General features: G+C 35.1%; 1 long non-coding RNA gene across 3 annotated transcripts in view; it reads left to right on the top strand.

Annotated features, from left to right (window-relative positions):
* LOC103888107 overlaps positions 1-20,209 on the top strand; it is an 87,806-nt gene that overhangs the window by 19,530 nt on the left and 48,067 nt on the right. For 2 of the 3 annotated variants that reach the window (XR_004177012.1, XR_004177013.1), the window contains exon 1: positions 17,749-17,965. The exons of the other annotated variant lie outside the window; for it this stretch is intronic. This is a non-coding gene — a long non-coding RNA (uncharacterized LOC103888107). Of the gene's footprint in view, positions 1-17,748; positions 17,966-20,209 lie in introns of those variants that run through there. 3 annotated transcript variants of the gene reach the window in all.

The following is a 20,209-nucleotide window of genomic DNA, read 5'->3' as shown; positions in this document are numbered from 1 at the left end:
TCATAGATAAGGGCAGTCCTGATTATAAACCCTACTTCATTTGCACAAACAGTAGAGTTAACCTATCCCTTTCTACCTTAAATCCTGGTGCTCATTTTTTTCCCCCTTACTAATTAATGTACCTTGTGGCATTTTTTTCCAGAATAGTATACTTTTGTCTTCATTAAAACCTTTTCAGACATATATCCTTTCTCCTCAATGATCTTCTTAATCATGTCTAGGAATCATCTGCCTTTTGGTTGGCAGAAGCGGCTTCTCCTATTATCTTGATATTTTAAAAGTCAAACCTCTTTCTAAAATTGTCAAATCACCCTTTGCTGGCATTAAATTCTCCAACTTCTGATCCTTCACCTTCCTCTTGCTTCAAGTTGTCATATCATAAGCTTGCTTTTTCACAAATCATATTAGACTTGTTAGGTATGGCTTTCTTACAGCAATCTTTCTCCCACATGCAAACAGCATTTTCAATTCACAACACAAAGGCATTTCAAAAAAGCACAAAGATTTTGTGCCTGCTGGTATAGCTGCAGTGATTGCGTCACAAGTTTCTTTTTCTTTTTTTCCTTTCCTTTCCTTTCCTTTCCTTTCCTTTCCTTTCCTTTCCTTTCCTTTCCTTTCCTTTCCTTTCCTTTCCTTTCTTTCAACAGTCCTTATGCCAGATTCATTTATCTTGAGATGGTGCCCAACTGCAGCTGCAGACCTTAATCTATGGTACATATCAAGCAAATCAACTTTTCCTTGTAATGTCATGATTCCACTTCTTGAAAGCACTTCCAGTATCACTAGTAGTACTTTGTATGGGTCCCATGGTGTTATTCAAGGTTTAAGGTATTGCATTAAACATGATTTTAAAAATGCAAGAATTTAGATCATTTTTACTGTGATATGCAATTTACTAGAGAGTCAGACTGCTTATGTGGAGGTGATTAGTGTCACAGGATATTTTAAGAGGATACTTGCAATACTTGAGCTACCTGCAATAGCCACAGGAGGTAGCTACACAATTATTATAGTAGTAGAGCGTGTACTATAGGTAACTTTATGTAATCATGATTTCATACTGTATTTTTATGTTTTTGACATTTCTCTAGACTGTGAATGGTGCCATGTACAGTCTATAAGTGTTTGTGTAAAGTTTGATGCATTTTAACATTTTATAATAGGTTTGTGTATATTTTATGGTAGTTAATGATAAAATAGACTAGTATCTACATATATTTTATGCACTTGTGACATGTCTAAATTAAATGTTGTTTTTTAAATATTTCTAGGCTACTTTGTTCGCCCCCAAATTTCTTCAAGTTGTTGCAAATCATCAAAAAAAAATTTCCAATATATTCATTTAAAAAATCCAAATATAAGTGGACCTGTGCAGTTGAAACCCATGTTGTCCAAGGGTCAACTATATAAGAAACTCAACATCAACAAATAAATAATCTAACTAAAAAATGAGAATTTCAGACATTTCTGAAAAGAAGACATACAAATGGCCAGCAAGTATATGAAAAATACTCAACATCTCTAATCATAAAGGGAATACCAATCAAAACCACTGTGAGATATCCTCTCAATACCAGTTAAAATGGCTATTATCAGAGCTACAAAAAATTAAAAGTGCTGATAAAAAGAAAAGGAAATTCTTATACATCATTTGTAAGAATGCAACTTAATACAGCTATTATGGAAAACAGTATGTAGTTTCCTCAAAAACACTAAAAACATAAATACCTTATGATCCAGCAATCTCACTCCTGTGTGTGTGTGTGTGTGTATATATATACATATATATATGCATACATATATACAAAAGAAAGGAAATAAGTATATCAAAGAGATATCTGCACTTCCATGTTAATTGCAGCACTGTTCATAATAGCCAAGAAAGAGAATCAATCTAAGTGCCCATGAACAGATGAATGAATAAGGAAAATGTGGTACATACACACAATGAAATATTATTCAGCCATAAAAGAATGAAATTGTATTATTTGCAGCAACATGGATGTAACTGGAGGCCATTACGCTAAGTAAAATAAGCCAATAACAGAAAGACAAATATGACATGTTTTCACTCCTATGTGGAAGCTAAAAAATAAATGGTGGATCTCATGAAGATAGAGATTAAATTGGTGGTTACCAAAGGCCAGGAAAGAGAAGGGGGAGGAATAATTAAGGAGAAAAGAGAAAAGAAATGTGTTTATTACCACTGAACTATATACTTGAAATGCTAAAGATGGTAAATTATATGTGTATATTTTATCTCAATAATTTTTTTTTTTACAAATCTGCTGGACACAGAATGGAAAAAAAAGATATCTGTATTACTACATTTATTGCAGCCACTATTCACAATCACCAAGGTATGGAATCAACCTAAGTGTTCATTAATGAATGGATGGATAAAGAAAACATGGTAGATGTATGCAATAAAATATTATTCACCCGCAAAAGAGAATGAAATTAAGTCATTTGCAGCACCATAGGTGGAACTGGAGGTCATTATATTAAGTGAAATAAGCCAGGCACAGAAAGACAAATATCTCATGTTCTCATTTACATCTAGGAACTAAAAAATTTGATCTCATAGAGGTAGAGAAGGATGGTTACCAGGGGTTGGGAAAAATAGGGGTGAGGAAGAGATAAGAGAGATTGGATAATGGGGACACAAATACAGTTAGAATGAATACATTAAAGTATTTGATACCATCATAGGGTAAGTATAGTTAACAATAATTTATTGTATATTTAGAAATAGTTAGAAGATTTGGAACTTTCTCAACACAAAGAAATAATAAATAGTTGAGGCGATGAATATCCTAAATGTCCTATTTTGATAATTACTCATTGTATAAGTGTATGAAAATATTACATACACCCTATAAATATGTACAATTATAATGTAGTAATAAAAAATGAAGTGATATATTTTTGTCCCACCAAAAATAAATGTCAGTGAAAACAAATCTTATTATATAATATAATATATCAAAGTATAACTTGGACAAGAAAGATGAAAATATTTATCACATTATCTTTTACTGCTCTTGGCACATGGTTGAATAGGATCAGAATACTTCACACTCAGGAGGAAGCCATAAAAAACAAACACCAGGTAATCAGCTCCAAATTTTGGGAGGAAATTTCTTTCCCTAAGAGATGTAATTCAGGCTTAAAATAGTATGAAACCGGAATAAAAATGTAAAAGTAAGAAGGGAGGTAATGTTGTTAGTTCCCACTGTAGTGTGAAATGCGGTGACTTTTGGAAGTTTACTCACAGGACAGATAAAGTTGCCTTGCCTTGGGTGAGTGAATCCACTTCAGACTTAACCAGAATCCTGGGATGGAATAGAAAAAGGAACATGAACCTTCTTCAAATGCATGCCTGAGAGAACACTGAGAACCTTCCAGATTTTTTCATTTAGAAAGGAGAAAGTGTTGACATCCTGGACAATCTGTTTACTTGATAATGTTTGAACTGCGAAAGGCATGATTAATTTCCTGACCTCACACAGTGCTGATGACATCATCCTTCTGCTTTCACTTTCACTCTTCGGTGATGATAATATAATGGGATTATAATCACCTTGACTTAAAAAAAATGACATCTTCTTTAATTTCTCAAATTGCCATGATTACCCAAAAGCTCTGCAGAAAATTTACTTTTTCAACATCTAAATATGAGAAAACTTGCTAGTCACAGGGACTCTATTAATATTAGGAAGACTACACAATTCCATGCATTAATATTTGAGAGAGTTTCCTGAAGAAATCAGGAATAAAATGGTAGTGCTGATAGGTAAAATTAAACTCATTAATTACTCCTTAAACATTATGAGACCACCAGAGTGGGATTTCTCTAAACGAGACACCTTAAAAATGCCAGTAGAAATAGTGAATGTCAGTGGTTCTCAGTCACAGATATGCTTTAGAGTCCTCAGTGAAGTGTATGTGTCTGTGTGTGTCTGTGTGTGTGCATATATGTGTGTGTGTGTGTTCACTTTGGCCCCACCTCTGGACATTTTAATTTAACACATCTGGGATAGGACCTGGAACTCTACGTTTTTAAAAAAGTTACACAGGGCATTCTGAAGGGCACCTGCATTTGGGAACCACTGGTCTATGCTGGATATACTATACATTGGGCCCTAACTGAAGACTCACAAGTGAGATAAGTGTGAGAGGAAGCAGAGAACATAATTTTCAGGTCATGTGCAACTTTTTTACTGTAGAATATAAAGGCGTATATACAAAATATCATGACTATGACAGCAATAAGTGTATAAATTAATCTAACTCACTGGTTCCTCTACTTCCGCTCCACAAACACAAGTGTCATCTTCTAAACTGACTGTAGCACAACTGGATGTGAAAAAAGGCCAAGGCTTTCTGGCAGATAAAACTGGGCCTGTACTACATGGCACATCATACGTCTGTCATTGGGGTTCATAACTGTAAGCAGATAAATGTACTCCAGGACATTATGCTAAGTGATATTCAAATGTCATCCCTTTAAAATTTACTCTCAAGTGTCTTCTCTGAATATTCCTAGCAGTTCATTTGCAGCAATATCAGAAATTCTACCCTCTTCCTTTGAATAAAGGGATTATCAACCTGAAGGACATTATGCAGAATGAAAAATACAGCATGATTTCACTTATATGCAGAACCTTTAAAAATCAAATTTACTGAACCAGAGAGTAGAATGGTGGTTACCAGGGGTGGGCGGGAGGCAGAGACAGGGATATGTTGGTCAAAATGTGCGAAGTTTCAGTTATGTAGGATGAATAAGTTCTAGAGATCTAATGTACAGCATCGTGACTATAGTTAATAATACTGCATTATTTGCTAAGAGAGTAGATGTTAAGAGTTCTCACCACACACAAGCACAAAAAAGAATATATTAATTAACTTGATTGTAGTAATCATATCACATTGTATATGTATATGAAAACATGCACTCGGGAAGGGGAACATCACATAACCGGGGCCTATCATGGGGAGGGAAGAGGGGGGAGGGATGGCATTGGGAGTTATACCTGATGTAAATGACGAGTTGATGGGTGCAGCACACCAACATGGCACAAGTATACATATGTAACAAACCTGCACGTTATGCACATGTACCCTAGAACTTAAAATATAATAATAATAATAAATTAATTAAAAATAAAAAAAGAAAACATGTTGTGTATTTTATATATATACACAATTTTTATTAAAAAGTAAAAATTAAAAAAAGAAATGCATACTTCTAGATCAATTAATTCAAGATTTCTAGGGATGAGGCACAACCATGTGAGTCACATAATCTTAAACTGAAAAATAATTTCCCCAACTCTATATACCACTGCTCTGCACATGTTATTTCTTATTTTAAACCCTTCATTAGCCTTTTCATGACGAAGTATGAGCTTGACAACCTAGGCCTAGTATTGTGATTAGCCACAATCTGGTTTCACATTTCATTTCAGTCTCGTATTCTAAACTTTCTTTTAGGTATTCTAAATTCCACCGGAACCGTGTAGCTCATCATTCTGTGAATACGGTTTGCTTTTGTTCATGCTGTGCCCTCCACCTGAAATGTCCTCAGCCTCTATCAACCCAACCTAAGATATTATTCAAATGTAATCTCCTTCTTAAAAGTCACTCTCAAATATCTTCTCTGAAGATTCACAGTGCTTCATTCATAAAGATATCTGAAATTCTACCCCCTTCTTTTGAATGAGGGAATTATTAACTGTTCAAAGGCAGATATGCTTAGAAAGGAAGATGTCATCTCTCATCTAAGAGACTATAACTGCCTCCTAATAGGTCAACCTGTTACAGTAGGTAGTTAATCAGACATAAGCAGGTCAGGGGAGGACTCCTAGCCACCACCAGGAATGTCAGGTGACCATCAGATGATGTTCAGGCGGTTGTTACATTCTCTCTCTAAAATAAGAATTGGTTGCAGCCAGTGGCAGGAAAAGGCAGTCTACCAATAGATAGAATAAACCTGAAACAGGTGATCAGCAGGTTTCCAGTAAGAGCCCAGGAGTTGGGGAGTGGACACAAGCATGCAAAATGACAGAGTTTAACTAGCATATGACTTTCTAGGAAGATTCAGCTGGTAAGGGAGGAATGCCTCAAGTGAGCATGCATACCAGTACAGTAAACACATTGCGCATGCTCCCCTCCCAAGCGCTGGCAGGCCACTGCGCATGTGGATAGCCCACCCCAAGGCAAGAATAGGAGAGAAGGTACACAAGACCTTGGAAGTATGGCAAGGTATAAAACCCCAAGTCAAAGGTGAAACTGTGCCCTGATCTCTCAAATTGCCTGCTTGGCCCTCTTCCAAGTGTACTTGACTTCCTCTCGTTCCTGCTCTAAAGCTTTTTTTTTTTTTTTCCCCAGACCTTTTTTCAGAAGACTTGTTTTTCTTTTTTATTTATTTATTTTTTTATTTTTTTAATTTTTAAAATTTATTTATTATTATTATACTTTAAGTTGTAGGGTACATGTGCATAACGTGCAGGTTTGTTACATATGTATACTTGTGCCATGTTGGTGTGCTGCACCCATCAACTCGTCATTTACATCAGGTATAACTCCCAGTGCAATCCCTCCCCCCTCCCCCCTCCCCATGATAGGCCCCGGTGTGTGATGTTCCCCTTCCTGAGTCCAAGTGATCTCATTGTTCAGTTCCCACCTATGAGTGAGAACATGCGGTGTTTGGTTTTCTGTTCTTGTGATAGTTTGCTAAGAATGATGGTTTCCAGCTGCATCCATGTCCCTACAAAGGACACAAACTCATCCTTTTTTATGGCTGCATAGTATTCCATGGTGTATATGTGCCACATTTTCTTAATCCAATCTGTCACTGATGGACATTTGGGTTGATTCCAAGTCTTTGCTATTGTGAATAGTGCCGCAATAAACATACGTGTGCATGTGTCTTTATAGCAGCATAATTTATAATCCTTTGGGTATATACCCAGTAATGGGATGGCTGGGTCATATGGTACATCTAGTTCTAGATCCTTGAGGAATTGCCATACTGTTTTCCATAATGGTTGAACTAGTTTACAATCCCACCAACAGTGTAAAAGTGTTCCTATTTCTCCACATCCTCTCCAGCACCTGTTGTTTCCTGACTTTTTAATGATCGCCATTCTAACTGGTGTGAGATGGTATCTCATTGTGGTTTTGATTTGCATTTCTCTGATGGCCAGTGATGATGAGCATTTTTTCATGTGTCTGTTGGCTGTATGAATGTCTTCTTTTGAGAAATGTCTGTTCATATCCTTTGCCCACTTTTTGATGGGGTTGTTTGTTTTTTTTCTTGTCTGACAAAGGGCTAATATCCAGAACCTACAAAGAACTCAAACAAATTTACAAGAAAAAAACAGCTCTAAAGCTTTTGAATAAACTTTCACTCCTGCTCTAAAACTTGCCTTGGTCTCTCACTCTGCCTAGTGCCCCTCAGTCTAATTCTTTCTTCTGAAAAGGCAAGAATTGAGGTTACTGCAGACCCAGACGAACCCACAGTTATTTTTCCTCTTTCTGACCTGTTTTTCACCAGAATGATTTATTAAAATGTAAATATGATGCCACCACCATCCCAGTGAAAACATTTCATCTTCTCCCCAGTGCTCTGAAGATAAAGACCACAATGTAAATACCATGAGAGACATGGAAATGAGGAGAGGTAAAGAAATGCAGTAGGAAAATGCCAATTCACCTACTTCATGATTGTGCTGACTCTAGGCTCTTCAGTTCAATAATTTTCTCTGCATTTGCCCTTTTGAATCATATCAGCACAGCAAGGTTCCAAATGCAAGGATTCATACATGAATGTTGTTCTAAAAAAGTCTTCAATGTATTCTACAATGTCTCTAAGATTCTGACAGAGAAAAATTAGATAGCAGAAAGACAGCTGTGAGATCCTGGGGTGGAAGGTCTAATTACCAGCATATTATATGGTCAAACAAAAATTCTCTTTGAAATAACAAAGTCTAATCATTTCCTTTGCCTGTCTGCTATTTTTCTATTGCATCATCTGTGTGGGAACATAGTGACCCACAGGAAAGTTCCCAACACATTCTGACTTCACCCAGGTGATGAAGCTAAAATGTAGTTAAAAAAATAAATAACAGGCTTTAAAAATATTCTTCTTAACAATTTTTTTTTTTTTTGGTTTCTGGTAGAAGCTGAATTAGAGTATTAAAAAATTATACAGACAATTAATGCTTTATTTTTACCCTGACCATTCCCTAAGCCTCTGTTTTGTCTCTAAATAGGTATTTTTATTGTAAAAAAAATTAAACTTATTTCTTAATAGGTTTTATCTTTAAAAAAAATTTTTTTTAACTTTTTAGAGACAGAATCCAGTTCTGTCACCTAGGCTGGAGTGCAGTGGTACAATCATAGCTCACTATAGCCTCAACCTCCTGATCTCAAGCCATCCTCCTGCCTCAGCCTCCTCAGTAGCTAATTTTAGTCCCCACCACGCCTGGCTAATTTGTGTATTATTATGATTATTTTTCATTGAGACGGGGGTCTTGCTGTGTAACCCAGGCTGGTCTTGAACACTTGACCTCAAGCTATCCTCCCACCTCAGTTTTCCAGTGTTGAGATTACAGGTGTGAGCCACAGGACCTGGCCACTTTTATCTTTCAAGAGGAATTTGCCAGGTGCGCTGACTCATGCCTATAATCCCCGCATTTTGGGAGGCTGAGGCGGGTGGATCACCTGAGGTCAGGAGTTCAAGACCAGTCTGGCCAACATGGTGAAATCCTGTCTCTACTAAAAATACAAAAATTAGCTGGGCATGGTGGTGGGCGCCTGTAAACCCAGCTACTCTGGAGGTTGAGGCAGGAGAATGTCTTGAGCCTGGGAGACAGAGGTTGCAGTGAACCGAGATCGCCCCACTGCACTCTAGCCTGGGCTACTGAGTGAGACACTGTCTCAAAAAAAAAAAAAAAAAAAGAGAAATTTTAGGTTTACAGAAAAGTTTAGCAGAAAGCAGGGAGAGTCCCTATACATCCTCTCTCCTCATTGCACACAGTTTCTTCTATTATTAGTATCTTGTGTTAATGTGGTATATTTGTTATAATTGTTGAACCAATATTGATACATTATTACTGATTAAAGTCCATAGATTACATTAGAGCACAAAGTTTATGTTGTACAGTTCTATGGCTTTTGACATAACTTTTTGTATCCACAATTACAGGATCATATAGAATAGCTTCATAGCCCTAAAAATCACCTGTGTTCTACCTATTCATCTCTTCCTCCCCCCTCCTGAACAGGGCTGGAAACAACTAAATTATTTTTACCATATTTTTATTTGTACCTTTTTCAGAATGTCATATAGTCCATTTCCTTTGAAGCACTTTTAACATTATTTTCAGTGCATCTCTACTAGTCACAATTTTCCTGAATTTTTGTTTGTCTGAAAAAGTCTTTATTTCTCCTTCATGTTTGAAAAACAATTTTATTGGATATCAAATTATAGGTTGGTGGGCTTTCTTTTACTTTCAATACTTTAAAAATTTCACTCCACTCTCTTCTTGCTGGCGTGTTTTTTGAAGAGATGTCTGATGTATTTATTATTCTTCTGTAGGTAATGTATTTTCTTTCTGGCTTTTTTCAATTTTTTAATAATTTATTTTATTTTTATTTATTTATTTATTTTTGGTCTTTATTTTTTGGAACTTCCAATACGATGTGTCTAGGTATAAGCTTTTTGGTATTTGTCCTTCTTGGTATCCTCGGAGCTTCCTGCATCTGAGGTTTGGTGTCCATCATAAATTTTGGAAAAATTTCAGCCATTGCTTTCTCAAATATTTCTTCTATCCCCTTCTTTTTTTTTCTCCTTCTGGTATTATGATCTCTAAATATTTTAAGATAAAATTGTTTGAGGATCAGAATTAATAGTTAATTTTGATAAAATTTCTTTTGTTTACCTTCTCTTCTTCCTATCTACTCTCCTGTTTGTTATTCCTTTCTATATAAAAATATAATATTTTAATTTATTTTAATTTTCCTTTAAAATGAAATTCTACAACACTATTTTGCAGAAGTTGGTTAAATGGAGGAAATGTTAGGCTTGTGGTTGAGAGACTCAAAATTGGTCAATGCTATGCAACTAGGAGAAAAGAATGAAGTGAGATTTCAATTACATGTGGAATTAGAGTTTTAGATTAGATTGGAATGAACCCTTAATAACTGAACGTGACTGGAAAGTTAAGGATTCTGCCAAATATGTCAGATATTATCTAAAAGATATATGTCTAAAGGCAGATAATGAGGGAATTCCATATTTACTCTCCACCAGGTTGAAGCTGATCAATATTGGCTATATTAAAACCAGAAGAAAATGATCTTGAGATGAAGGCATTAATAGGGATAAAGTAAAATATTATGTAACAATAAAATTAAACATCTATGAACTAAAAGTAATTAAAGTAATTATCCGGAACCCACATGCGTCCAAAAAAGCCTCAACACACATAAAGTGAGAATTGATTGAATTACAAAAATTATTAATAAAATTAATAGAGGGAAATTATTTTACACTTCTCCAATAAACCACCGATCAACTTTCAGCAACACAATTTACAAGTTAGATATAAATTCCTTACCCAAGGAGTAGAGATTACACATACTTTTATAATTAGATTGATGGTTCATAAAACTTAACCACATACTGATCTACAAAAGAAGTTTTTATTAATCCCATACATTATTTGACCAGTATGCAATAAAATTAGAAATCAATAACAAAAAGCCAAAAAATGGTGTTAAAATCAATCACAAGAAACAATTTTTTAAAAAATCACACTTCTAAATAATGTATACATTAAGAGTAGGCAATCACAGTGAATTAAAAAATATTTGGATGCTAAATATCAGTGAGAACATTTCTCATGAAAACTTGTGAGATATCCTTAAGATAGCATTTGAAAAGGAAATTAATAGTCCCAAAAGCATATATTAGAAAACAGTAAAAGTTTATAAACAGTTTAACTCATAAAAATAGGAAAAAGAACTATAGAATTAAAACAGTAGAAAGGAGGATAAAAGGAAAATAATTCAATAGACAACAAATATACAATAGAGATGATCAAGAAAAAGGCTGATACTTTGAACAAACAGAACAAACAAACCTCAAAAGGCAAAAGTCTAAGAATGAGGAGGGTAACATGACCACACATATTAATAATCTTAAAAATGTAATATTACAAATATTTTATGCAACTAATTTTGAAAATATGGGTAAAGCCAATTTATAGGAAATATAATTTAATATATTTGACTAAAGAAGAACCACAAAACCTTAATGGCAGAACAGTCTTCAAAGACATATTTAGTCCATTTGACTTAAAAAAGGAATTCCAAAAATGCAACAGCTTGACATAAACCTCTTCCTGAAATAAGGTTCAGAAGCTTTATAGGCATGTTTTGCCAAATCTTTATAACTTAAAAAACCTAAAATTTTTACTTATACAACCTCTTTCAGCAAACAAAAATGAAAAGCCTTGACAAAATACATTAAATCAAGGATATTTGAACAAAAAAAAAAATTGTAATGCATTCTAACTTATAATGTGGATATTCAAAAGTTCTAAATAAAATATTAGCAAAATAAAGAACTATTTGTATACAAATAATACATTGATACCCAGTAGTGTTTAATTTATGGAATACAAAGATGGCTCAACATTGGAAAACTTATATTTATATCATCATATTAACTGATTAAAGGAGGAAACTATGTGATCATGTTAATATATGCAAGAAACAAAAAGATTAAAAAGTTCAATTTATTTATGACAATAACTAGAATTGGCAGGGAATACTCTTAACTCATAAAAAATATTTCCCCCAAGTGAACAAATATTTTACTTAAAAAAATAAATTTTAGAAGCATTTCCATTAAAGTCAGGGTGCTAGCTATTTTCTTTTTGCACGTATGGATCCCCTCTCTACCCTTTTCCATTTGGCCCTGTCCCCAGAAATCTGGCCTGTAGAGTTTACATCTATGGACTCTCTTGCCCACTGTTTTCCAACTGCCATCAGACATTGAGGAACCCCGTATCTCAGAGAGGAAAGAGAATCAAGATAAAGTATTTATTCCTGTTTCCTGCCATGTGAAGTCACCCAAGCTGATTCTGTCCCTTAATGTAGGTCATTACTCTTCTCAATGTGACCTGCTTTACATGACAATTTTTTTTAACCTTTATCAAGTTATCTATCCATGAACATATGTATGTGTGTGTATGTGTGTGTATATACATATATATAGTGTGTATATATGTGTGTGTATATGTGTATGTGCACATATATATGTGTGTGTGTATATATATACAGAGAGAGAGAGAGAAACTCAGTACTTTTCTCATTTACATTAATTTCAGAGGTGGTATATTTTGTGAAAAATTTCAAACACAGAAGTATATGAAAGAAAATTATACATACACATGATTTTTAAAAATATGAATATTCCATGTACACATATATAATTTGTTTTATAGCTTATTTGTCACAAGTCATAGACACCATGTGGTGTCAATAAACAGAGACTGATGTTATTATGTTTTAACAGCTGAATGGGTATTCTAAAGTATGAACTACCATAATTTATATAATCACTTTTTAAATTGAGGGGCATCTACATGGCATCTAATTTATCACTGTTCAAAGTAATGTCAAAATAGATATTCTCGTGTGTATATATATCCTTAGGTGTATTTTAAAAGAGTTGGAATTGTGTAGTCAAAGTTGTGCATATTTATAAATTTGCTAGAGATTGCAAAGTTGCCTTGCTGAAATATGCTATAATGAGAGAAGAAGAGTACTTATTTCTCCACATTTTTATAAGCATTGGCTATCAAAGATTATTTAAATGCTTGTCAGTTGATTAAGTTGTAAGAAGTATTTCAATGTGTTTTATAAACATTTACTTACTTACTAATGAGTATGATCATCTTTTCTTAAACTTACAAGTTATTTTTATTTGACTGTGAAGTGCCTAATTACATTACTGGCTAATGTACTCAATCTGGTTGTCTTTTTTTAAATTTGTTTATCAGGTATCAATCTTTTTTATAATATATTTCAGGTATAATTTTTTAAATTTGACTTCTTTTTTTACTTCATTTTTTATAAACTTAAAAAATGTTTACTTCATTATTTTTTCTTTTACTGATACATAATATTTTACATATTATGGGGTACAAATGAATGTTTCTTACATGCATCAAATGTGTAATGATCAAGTCAGGGTTTTGGGGAGTATCCATCATGTTAAGTATTATTTCTATGCACTGGGAACATTTCAAGGCCTTTCTTCTAGTTTCTTTGAGATCTACAAAATATTGTTGCTTAGTATAGTTGTCCTAGTCTGCTATAAAACCTTAGAACTTACTTCCATCTAATTGAATGTTCCTACCATTAACAGATCTCTGTTTAGTCACCCACCACTCTCTCTCTGGCATCTCTGGTATCCAATGTTGTACTCTCTATGTCCAAGAAATGAAGTTTTTTAGCTCCCACATATGAGTGAGAGCATGTGGTATTTGTCTTTCTGTACCTGGCTTATTTGATATGATTATATTCTTTTTTGTGGCTTAATAGTATGTCACTGTGTATTATGTATTGCTTAGGAAGGTCAGCCTCACTCTCAGTTTTTAAAAATATACTCTTTTCTCATTAATACTTTCATAGTTTTGTTTCTTACATGTATTACTTATTCAATCTGGATTTACGTTTGTATACTGCATGAAGTATCCAGCCATATTATTTTTCTATAAATGAACATGTGACAAACTTTTCCCCAAAATACTAAATACCATCTTTATCATGTACCAAGTTAGTACATGTATTTCATCTGTTTCTAGACTCTTTAGTTTATCACATTGATTTATTTTCTTATTCCATTACTGTGTCATCCTGTTTTAAGTTTTGTAGTCTAAATCTATAGTTTGATACCTGATATCACAAGTACGCCCTTCTGTATTGAACTTTGAAATGTTCTTCTAGATATTCTCATACACTTATTTGTCCAAATACACTTCAATTTATCTAATGTATCAAATTTATCAAGTTTTGCCTTCACATCTTCTCAAGTAAAACTCTATTGAGATCTTAATTATAATGCCACTGAATTAATAGATTTATTTGGGGGAGAAGTGACGACTTTAGAATACTGAGATTTCTCTACCAGAAATACAGTATATCCCCATTTATTCCAACCTTCTTCATGTCTGTCATTAAGTTTTATATTTTTTATAAGAACTAAGGGAGGATGTATCTGACTATATAAAGCTAGAAGATTAAGTGTTGCTCAGATGCCTCTCTGCTGACCCCCTTTTCTACCTAAAATGTTGTGAGGAAACACATCATCAATAATTAGAGCAAATGGAAATCAAGATACCTATTAGGTAGTAGCTGGGTTAATACTGAGCATTTCTTTGCAAAACTATGATAAAACTGGGCCAGATGCATGGTTTTAACCCCAGCCTTAAGTAGGACTTCTACATTACCTTGAGCCTGAAACCAAACGTATTCAGCTTTTAACTTATATTTATGGGGCATTGTTCTACTAGGCATTAGGGATACAGCAGATAAAAAGGAAGGGGAGAGGGATGAAAAAAAATCTTTATCCTCATGGAGCTTATATTTGAGGATTGAAAGTTGTGCCCTTATTTCCCTCTCTCTATCAGTGAGGTACAGGAAGCCAAAGCAATGACAGCATACTCAACTTCACACATGTAATGAAAACTAGAAGCCAAAAAGGCCTTAACCCACGGTGGCCATGCCCACTAGCAGTAACAAACAAATCAAAGGTCTCCCTTGAGAGCAGGGAGCTACCTGCTTCTGCTCCTATACACACACGCACACACACACGTATAATTTAAAGTGTACATGTGTATGATATAAATAGTAGGCATATCTCATTTACTGAATGTTTGTTATATTCTAGGGACCCTACTAAGTACATTGCACACATTACCTAATTTAATCTTCAGAGAAAATTTACTTTTCTTTTATAGATGAGGAAACTGAGACTCAGAGCAATTAAACAATTTGGCAAAGCTTTTATTGTTAACAGAACAGGAAGTCACACTCACTCACTCTTCAAATGTTACGTCCTTTCTTCCCTGACACTCTGCCCCTGATAGTTCATCCATTATTTTGTAATCTTTTATTGAGTGTCATTACTGTTATATAGGGTGCCAGGCACTGGAGATGAAAATGATGAATAAAATAGTCTCTGCTCTTGGGAAGCTGTCATACTGATGAGAAGTGATACACAAACAAAAATTATAATGTGGTCTGTTAAGTACAATGATAGGATCATGCACTAAATGTCCCATGGAGGCTTCTGGAATTAGGGAAAAGGCTTCCTTCTTGCTCACCTCCTTTCCTTTATTTTGATCCTGAGCTTGTGAAAATGCGCAAACTGTAGGGGAGGGGGAGATTGATACTTCTGTCAGGTGGTAAACATGAAAGTGACAGTATTTTAGTTACTTTAGTCAGCTGGAAGAAAAAATCTTTTCTTCTCAATTAAGCAATGATAAATCTATGATCAATGCCAGGTCTTGCAATTGACTCATTTAATATGTATTGAGTGCTTAATATGTGCCAAGAACTGTTCTTAATGCTTGGGACACATCAGTGAACTTATGATCTGTTGGACAGAGAAAAACAGAAAATAAACAATAAAAACAAACAAATAATATAGCATGCTATTAGGTGATAAGGAATATGCAAAAAAGAGAACAAAAGTAAAAGCAGAACAGGTAAGGGGGATCACAAGTGCTGGAAGGGGAGTGCTAGGTGGTTGCAATTGTTAATAGGATAGTTATTGAAAAATGACATTTTAACAAATCCTTAAAGGAGGTAAGGGAGTTTGCTAAGCAGTTGGAGGGAATGGCCTTCCAGGCAAAAACGGTCAGGGTAAAAGTCCTTATCCTGGAAAATGACTGGATGTGTTAGAGGAACAGCAACGAGGACAATGTCATCAGGGCGGAGCAAGTGAGAGTAACCCACAATGGCCACAAGGAACCACATAGTCTAACACCTTCTAGACTGTTTTAAGGACTTTGGCTTGTATTCTGAGTGAAACGAGGAGACAACGCAGTGTAATCTGAAGGAAAACCAAGTAGAAGGCTTTTGGCAATAATTTAGGCAACAGATTATGGTGGATTGGACCCAGATAATATTATGGTGTGATGGGAAGTGGCCAGATCCTGGACGTATTTTGGAGGAGGAGGCAACAAGATTTCCTGATTAATTGAAAGTGGGATGTAAAAGAGAAAGAATAAACAAGGATGACTCCTTTGTTTTTGGCTTCAGCCACTAGAGGAATAGTGATATTTCAACAAATTGGGGATGGCTGAAGGCGGAACAAGTTTGGGGAGAAGAGGCATTGAGTTTGAAATGTCTATTAGCCACCTAAAAAGAGATGCTGAGTAGGTACTTGAATATATGAGTCTGAAGTTCAGGAAAGAGGTCAGGGTTGGAGATGTGTGTTTGGGAGTGGATAGCATATGGATAGTATTTAAAGGAATGAAACTAGATTGGATCACTGAGAAATAACCATGTTTAAGTTATGGCCAAATCCGTTTAAGTAAATTGAACAGGATGAGACCAAAACATTTGAGCCATTTCGTTTACCATAACCCTGTAGGCACAGAATAGAACTTAGGAAAAATTTCTCTCATAATGGACAAAGTTCTCCTATGAATTTTCATAAACAGGTCCAGTCCTTAGATATATATTGAAAAGACCATTTCTCTTACTAGGTTAAAATATGGTGTTAATGAATCTGACATCTGGTCCTTATATAGTCCAGTTTGTTTCGTTTCATAGGGACAATTTTCCAGATGTGGAGTAAAATGTTCTAATACCATACGCTGTGTTCCTCTTTCTAGTCAGCTTTATAAATGTGTGCTATTAGTTACAAGGAGTATAAGGAGGAGGGATAGAGTTGTTTCACTGGCAACTCTGAGTAATCTTGCCTAAGCAGAAGCTCATTTATCAGTATACCATTTTACAAGGCCAACTGGAAAACTGAAATAATTATAATCATGATTACTAAATTATGCAAATATTTCTTAAATAAAAAGTAGTTTGGAACCTGAATTATTTAGATAATTTTGTGTTGTGTGCATACATCCTACTTTTCTTTAAGCCAAAAATCATCTATCTTTTACTCTGTATATTTTAAAGTAGTATATCCACATCTTAAACAGATAAAATATATGTAAGTTATTTTTCCTGAGTTTCTCATTTTCTAAAATAAACATTTCAAGAATATATTTTCTGATAATATGTGAAAACATGTGAGTGCAACAGAGTCTCTTAAAAGTTTTTTATGATACTTACAAATCTGGTCGAGTTCTTCCCATGTTTCATATTAGTTTTTTTTTTTTTTTTTTTTTTTTTAAGGTCATTGTAAATAGTTTAGGATTCATTAGGTATTTTTCAACTCCTTGCTTAGACATAACTCAACATTCCCAGACAAGCATTTTGTTTTGTCAGTTACCATTTCTTCTCTAAAATAAAATCCTGATTTACTGAAGCTGAGCACTGATGAGAGAGAAGGGATCTGTTTTCTTCCCATCTTCGCCCATTTCCTCTATGTTTAAAAAGGAGTCCTCTATTCCTCAAGCTTCAAAAGGGAGGTATAGGAATGAAGACTGCTGCTTCTTCCTCTCCATCTCCCCCACTGACCCCTCCCACTAGAAGATGAATAGCTAATTTGATTGTTCAGTCATCGGCATTCTGTGGGCCACATTATAAGGAAGTGGGTTTACTGTCACATAAAGGTTAGAAACAGGTTCCACTCTGTCTTTTCAACTGCCTGTCTCATGGAGCAGTAAGATAGGAGCTGGTACTTGCTAGGTGATCCAGTCTTTATGCACGTCTATCAGCTAGAAGCTTGAAAGTGGACAGGATCTGCAGGATACAGGTACCAAATTCTACCATAAAAGCAGAGCCTCTTCCAGAATGTAAATTTCAAGAAATAATGTAAATGAATTTTTTTTTCCATTATTTTTTCTCCTTGATTAAAAGGGACAGACCATGAACCACAATATTTATTGGAACACTAGGGCAGTTTGTGAAGGGGCTGGCTTTGTCACCTAATGAAGACTTTGACCAAAAGACAAAAGCAAAAAGTAGACATGTCATGAATAGCAGAATTCTGATATAACAGAATGGTGTTATACTCCCTCTAATATTGATAAAATCATCTAATAGATGTCTGATAGATGATATTACATTCCACCTGAGTAAGTAAAAAATCCGGCTGAGTACTTAGAGAATGAGCATTTTTCTATTGATTATTGGCTTACATTTGGTTTGCAGCTAAATGAATAACAAAATAACTTTTAATGTACTTATGTTTTCAGAAATGAAAGTTTTATATTTGTCTTATTTCACTTCTGATTATTAACTTTCTATGCATCTGATAATTCTACTTCTGACATTAAAATTCTGCATTCGCTCCTCATATTTTCTAGAAGAAAACTGAAACTCCTTAATTAGCCACTCTTGGCCCTCCACGATCAGGTTCCTACATATTTTTCTCACATCAAGTGACACAGTTTGGATATTTGTCCTTGCCCAAATTTTCTGTTGGAGGTGGGGCCTGGGGGGAGATGTTTGGATCATGGGAGCAGATCCCTCATGAATGGCTTGGGCCAGCCCATTGGTGATAAGGAAACGCTCTCTCTCTCTGAGCTCATACAAGATCTGGTCATTTAAAAATGTGTGGCACCTTCTCCCTACTCTCTCTCTCTCTTGTTCCTGCTTTCACCATGTAACTTGCCAGCTCCCCCTTTGCCTTCCACCATAATTGCAATCTTCCTGAGGCCATATCAGAAGCCAAACAGATGCCTGGCTGTACAGCCTGCAGAACCATGAACCAATTAAACTTCCTTTCTCATAAATTACCCAGTCCCAGGTATTTATAGCAATTCAAGAAGGTACTCATACATTCAGCTACAAAATGTACTGAAAACCCAGCTTCAGACATCATCTGAGTCAGAAGTAACATTTTTCCATGTCTTTCATCATAGTTGCTCAACCCATTTCCTCACCCCCCACCCCGGCCTTACTTATCCTGGTCTCCATGTTTTTGGCTCTGTAACAGAGCATAGTGTCTATTGTTGGCCCTCTTATTATTTTTTAGAGACTGGTTTAGACACCCACCTCCAGCTTATGAGCTTTGCCTCTCTGCTTGATGCTGGGTATGTGACTTGTGGCTTTCTCATGTTTCTGGCATGTCTAACAACCTTCTCCACGCTGAAACCCCCCAGTGCCTTTCTCATACCCACTCCTGCCTCATTACAAGAGGAGTGGAACCAGGTGTTTGCTGAGCATGAAATTTTAAAAAGTGAGTCCTCTGGAAGATCTTAATGACTGGTGCCTTCACCCTGTGCGTTATACAGGAAGACCAACCAAAAGGAATGGATGTTTGGGTCCTTTGTTCAAGCTATCTCTTTTCTGGACAGAGCTGGAGATACATGGAAAAGTAATTCTACTCATTAGCTCCTTTTACTAACCCTGCTGATCACCTCTCTGATGTTAACACCTTTAGTTTTTATCACACAAGTTACAGTACAATTGATGCTACAATTTAGACATAATACAGATCCTGTCCTAAGGCCACTTTAACTGGAATATAGAGTAGGGATTTCCCAACAGTCTTCAGTCATCCACTTACGGATTATTTCTGCAGATAACTGTTTTGTTATTTCATTCATAAGAAATAACCCTTAGGGATTCTTATCTTAGGTTCCTAGTGCTCAGACATGCTAAAACGTTTCTTAGCATCAATATTTATCATTCTTGTGATGTGTGGTTTTGCAGCTGTACCGTGTGAGAATGAGCATACTATATTTAATACAAAAGGCAAAAATAAAAGAGTACTTTGGTTTGAAGGATATACTCAATAGCTGAACTAGCTGCTGCTGCTTTAGATAGTTTTGTGACTTTAAGTAGAATTGCCAACATTTGTTCTTAGGTTGCTCCCTCTAACTGTTGCTACCTTGGCTCCATCCTGTGATTGTTGAAAAGGAGCTTCATAAATAAATGTGTAATGTTGCTGGCATGTGTTGTGAGACTATAGGATATTATTTCTCACCTTCTCAACATATTTCATGGTGGACTTTGAGTTTTAGAGAAGCAGTGACCCCAGTGAAGTAGTTCC

Source organism: Papio anubis, chromosome 1 (genome assembly GCF_008728515.1).
Source record: "Papio anubis isolate 15944 chromosome 1, Panubis1.0, whole genome shotgun sequence".
NCBI classification, from domain to species: domain Eukaryota; kingdom Metazoa; phylum Chordata; class Mammalia; order Primates; family Cercopithecidae; genus Papio; species Papio anubis.
Note: the sequence above shows the minus strand (reverse complement) of the source record. Positions and strands in the feature narration are given on the sequence as shown.